A 6,000-nucleotide genomic window follows, 5' to 3' on the forward strand; every position below is an offset into this window, starting at 1 on the left:
AGAGGGCATAAGTACAAGGACACTGCAGGATATTGAAGCCTCTAGCACCTACAGCTGCAGCAAACATTAAACATAGTCTAATGCCTGTTCAAGAAATAATAAAACCTCACACTAAAAGCCTGTTTATCTCAAATCTTGTCGTAAAAATTCACAATAATACATGGAAACTAAAATACTCTTGGACAAGAATGGGTTAAGGCGTTAAAAGGGAATTTTAAAAATATGTTGAGACAGACAAAAATGAAGACAACTTTCAGGAACGCAGCATAAGGAGAACCAAAAGGAAAGTTTGTAGCAATAAACATCTATATTAAGACAACAGATATCAAGTTAAGCTAAATTTATGCCTCAAGGAACTAAAAAAGAAAGTGAACCCAAAGTTAGCTAAAGTTAGGTCAGAATGCAGAGGGATAACATATTCAAAGTTTGCAAGGAAAAAACCTGTCAGCCAAGAATTCTGTATTCAATGAAACTACCTTGTGAAAAATGAAAGTGAGGGGCCGGCCGCGTGGCGTAGCGGTTAAGTGTGCGCACTCCGCTGCTGGCAGCCTGGGTTCAGATCCCAGGCACGCACCGATGCACTGCTTGACAGGCCATGCTGTGGTGGCGTCCCGTGTAAAAAAGTAGAGGAAGATGGGCACAATGTTAGGCCAGGGCCAGTCTTCCTCAGCAAAAAGAGGAGGATTGGCATGGATGTTAGCTCAGGGCTGATCTTCCTCACACACACACAAAAAAGAATGACTAGAGGAGATCTTCAGGCTGAAAGCAAGTGACCCCAGGTGGTAAATTCATATCAATATAGAGAAACAAAACATCAGTATAAGTAATTATGTTAGTATGAAAGACAGAATCAGTTCCTATTTTGTCCTTTCTTCTCTTAACTGATATCAAGGGAATTGTATAAAATACTACGTAAAAGTGCTGTGGGGAGTATAATATATGGAAATGTAATATATGTGTAACATGTTTGACATTAAATGCACAAAAGTCATGGTGGAAGCAAAGAGATATTGGGTTAAGGAAATGACTACAAATGGTAAAGAAATAAGTGTAACAAGATATTATTGGTTATATTATTAATAGATACAATTTGCATAACAATACCACAAAAATAGCAAAAGGGAATAGAGCTGTATATGAGTAACATTTCCGTGTATTACTGGAATTTAGTCTGTATAAATCTGAAGCTCATTCTTACAAAATAAGAAGTATATATTGGGGCCAGCCCGGTGGTATAGCAGTTAAGTTCATGTGTTCCAGTTCAGTGGCCCAGGGTTTGCCGGTTCAGATCCTGGGCCTGGGCCTACTCACCGCTCAAGCCATACTGAGGAGGCATTCCATATAGAAGAGCTAGAACTCTACAATTATGATATACAACTATGTCCTGGGGCTTTGGGGAGAAAAAGGAAAAAGAGGAAGATTGGCAACAGATATTAGCGCAGAGCCAATCTTCCTCAAAAAAAAAAAAAGTATATGTTAAACAGAGCAACCTCTAAAAAAATAACTTCAAAAACATAGTGAAGGGGGCTGGCCCTGTGGCATAGCGGTTAAGTGTGTGCGCTCTGCCACTGGTGGCCCAGGTTCAGATTCTGGGCGCGCACTGATGCACCACTTGTTAGGCCATGATGTGGCGGCGTCCCACATAAAGTGGAGGAAGATGGGCACACATATTAGCTCAGGGCCAGTATTCCTTCGCAGAAAGAGGAGGATTGGCATGGATGTTAGCTCAGGGCTGATCTTCCTTGCAAAAAAAAAAAAAAAAAAAAGTGAAAATGTTACTTAAAAATTAAAATGCTACAATAGAAAATATTCACTTAATGCAATACAAAGCCATAAAGGAGGAGCAGAGAAACTAAAAAGGATGTGAGAATTGTAGAAAATGAAAAGTAAAATGGCAAGTGTAATTGTAACTATGTCAACAGTACTAAATGTGAATGGATTACATGATCCAAACAGCAGGAAGAGATTGTCATCTCAGATTCAAAACATAAACCATGATCTAAATAGATGCGATGATATAGGAAGCACACTTTAGATTCAAATATACAAATAGATTGAAAGTAAAAGCATGGCAAAGATACACTTGTAAAGAGCCCCTAGAAGATAGCTGGAGAGATGATATAAATATCCTGCCAAATAGACTTGAAAACAAAAAATATCACTAGAGATATTGAGGGACATTATATTATGCTAAAAGGGTCAAAGTTTATGGGCTGTATCTCAAACAGAACATCGAAAATGATTTATAGCCATCAATGCCTATACTAGCAAAGAAGAGAGATCTCAAATCATAACCTAGTTTTTCACCTTAACAGATTTGAAAACATGAGGTACCAAACCCAACGCAAGGAGAAAAGGAAAAAATAAAAATTGGAGCAGAGATTAATGAAACGAGGAATAGAAAAACCACAGAGAAAAAAAAGAAATGAAAAGCACATTCTATGAAAAGATTAACAAATTGACAAATCTTGAGCTAGACTGATTTAGAGCAAAAGGGGGAAGATTCCAATAAGTAAAATCAGAAAGAGAGAGACATATTACTACTGACATTGCAGCAATAAAAACAATTATAGAGTAATTCAATGAACAATTTTACAGCATGTGATGAAATGCAGAAATTTCCTTACTGGACAAAAACTACAGAAACTAACTCAATAATAAATGGAAATCTGAATAGAATGATAATAAGTGATGTGGTCGAATTAGTAAACAAACAAACAAAATACTCTAAGTAAGCCTAGGCCCAGATGGCTTCAACTCAGAATCCTCCAAAACATTCAAAGTAGGTTTATTATGGATTTTCTACAAACTCTTTTAAAAAATAGATTGTAGACAACATTTCACACTGATTTTGTGAGGCCAGTACTTCTCTGATACCAAAACCAACAAGTGTATTGCAGAAAAAAGTGACACCCCTATTTCTTTTGTGAATATGGATGCAAAAACCTCTACAAATGCTAGGAAGCCCAATCCACCAACATATGAAAAGAATTATAAACCATGATCAAGTGGGTTTATTGCAGAGGAGAAAGATTGAGTTAACATCTCAAAATCCATTAATGCAATACAGGATGTCTATACAGTAAAATGCCAAAATGGCAAGATTGTTTCAATATACTCAGAGAAAATAACTGACAAAATGCAGTACCCTTTCATGATTAAAATACTCAGCATACCAGGAACAGAAGAAAACTTCCTTACTTTATAATGATCATCTATGGAAAACCCACAGCTAATATACTTAATGTTGCAAGACTGGAATGCTTTCCCCTGATGATAAGGAACCAAAGATGGATGTCTCCTCTTGCCACTTCTATTCTAGAATTTTCTGGAGACTTTAGCCAGAACCATTAGGCAAGAAAAGCAAATAAAATGCATGAAGATTGGTTGAAAAGATGTAAAGCTCTCTCTCCTTAAGGATGAGGTATTTTGTGTAGGAGTTTAGAATACATCATCCATCATCTCAAAATATAGGCCGTTGGCCCACTGACTATTTTGAATAAAGGTACTTGAGAAACTCCCATTTTGAGAAAGACACTCTGCCCCTCCTTTGTTCCCCTGAAAGCAGTAGATGAATTTCCCATGTGAATGGTACCCTCCTTGAACCTGGAGGACAGAAGACAAACTTCTCATTTAGAGACAGGGAATTTATGGCTGAGAAGCCTGTATAAACAAACCTTGTTATTTCTTCACCCTTTACTACAACTAGCCCAGACCCCTCTGCCTTGTCAATTATTCCCAAATTTATTGTTTCTATATCTAAAAGGTATAAAAGCTTCCTGCTCTTCTCACTTCGAGTCTCATTTTTTTATGGGTCTTCTGTATGTAGGAAATTAAATTCATTTTTTTCCTGTTAATGTCTTATGTCAATTTAATTATTAGACCAACCAAAGAACCTAGAAAGGATGAAGGCAAAAAAAAATGCAGGTAAACTTTTTCTACTTGCATATAGAAAACTCTAAGGAGTCCACACACAAAAAAACTCATAAAACTGCCAATTGACTTCTGCAATGTTGTAGGATACTAGGACAAAATATAAAAGTCAATAGTATCTCTGTACACTTGCAATGAACAATGTGATAATGAAATTATGAAAACATGCATTTACAGTAGCATCAAAAGGAATACAATACTTAGGAATAAATTTAACAAAAAAGTAGAAAACAAATACCATGAAAACTACAATCCTCATTGACAGAAATTAATAAAGGTATCAGTAAGTTGGAAAATATCCCAATTTCATCGATCAGAAGACATGATGTTGTTGAAGCAGAACTACTCCCCAAAATGATCTGAATAGTCAACACGATACTCATCATAATGCCAGCTGATTTTTTAAAGAAATTGTCAAGTTGGTTTATAAATTTATATAGAATTGCAGGGAATCAAAATAGCCATACCATACTTGAAAAGAATAAAACAAATAGTCTGGACTAATATTTCCTGATTTCAAACTTTTTACTAAGAAATGGTCATCAAGATATTCTGGTACTGACACAAGGAGAGACGTACAGATGTGTGGAATAGATTGAGATTTGAGAAATAAACCCACACATTTATAGTCAATGGATTTGTGAAAAAAGTGCCAAGAATGAGGAAAAACATTCTTTTCATAAATTCATGCTGGGCCGAGTGGATAGCCAAATGAAAAGAAAGAGGTTTTACACTTACATCATATACAATAATTTACAAAGAAAAATCAAAGACCTAAACACATAAGAGTAAAACTATAATGCTCTTAGATAAAACGGGAAAAAATTCCTGACCTTCAATTTGGCAAAGAATTGTTAAATATAACACAAAGATAAAAAACAGGCAAAAAGGTAATTTGGACTTCATCAAATTAATGACTTTTATGCTTCAAAGGACACCATGAAGGGGAAAATACCTTTTGGAACCCTAGTGCACTATTGCTGGGAATATAAAATCAGATTCAGGTATGGAAAACATGAGAATTCCTCAAAAAATTAGGAACTGAGTTATCATCTGATCTAGCAATTCTGCTTCTGGTAAGCACCCCAAAGAATTGAAAGCAGGGACTCAGATACATGTCCACTCATGTTCATATTAGCATTATTTACAATAGCCAAAAAATGGAAGTAACCCACGTATCCATCAACGGATGAACAGATCAAAAAATTGGATACATACATAAAATGGAGTATTTCAGCTTTTAATTCTGACACAATGTACAACATGGATGAACCTTAAGGATATTATGGTAAGTGAAATCAGCCTGTCAAAAAAAGTCAGAGTGATGTCAGCATCATGGCAGAGTGAGCTTTCCTGTAAACTCTCCCCAGATAAGATACAACAAAAATGACATTCACATACCAACAAAGGACACTCACACAACACAAAAGAACATCTGAGAGACCCACACAGCTGCACTTCTGAGAGTGGATGTGCTGGAGCCCCCGGAGGAAGTGGGGAGAGGTAAGGAGAAATCCTCACCCTCCCATTCGATCTGCAATTCTGGGTCTGTGCGGCTCCCAGAGAGAGGGGGGAAGGGTGGCCCGCTGCAGGAAAACCATAGCTCTGCAAGTTCTCTCATAGCCTGTGGGAAATTCCCACATGGAGGAGTCTGAACAGTTGTTGGGGTGCCATCAACATCTGAGCACCCCAGGAGAGCAGATAAGGAACAGCAAGAAGGCCCCTGGGATCGGGCAGGCAAAAGAGAGAGACTGTCCCCCCACATGCCTGGCACCTCAGTTCAGCCGGTCGGCCAGAGTGCTCACAGATTGCACTGGGCTCAGAATACACAGTACTTGACCCCTACCCAGTGGCGGCAGGTGGACACTGCCACCAGATATTTTAGGATGAGGAAAAACAACCCAACGTCAGCAGGCATGATGCAAAAATATATCAGATCTCCAGACCAGAAGGAAAATAACAAGCACCAAGAAATCAACCCTGAAGGCACAGAAATTTATAACCTAAATGACAGAGAATTCAAAATAATTAACGTAAAAAAGCTCAACAAATTACAAGAAAACACAG

The sequence above is a fragment of the Ceratotherium simum genome, chromosome 39, assembly GCF_057802395.1.
Source record: "Ceratotherium simum simum isolate JZ-2026a chromosome 39, ASM5780239v1, whole genome shotgun sequence".
Lineage (NCBI taxonomy): Eukaryota > Metazoa > Chordata > Mammalia > Perissodactyla > Rhinocerotidae > Ceratotherium > Ceratotherium simum.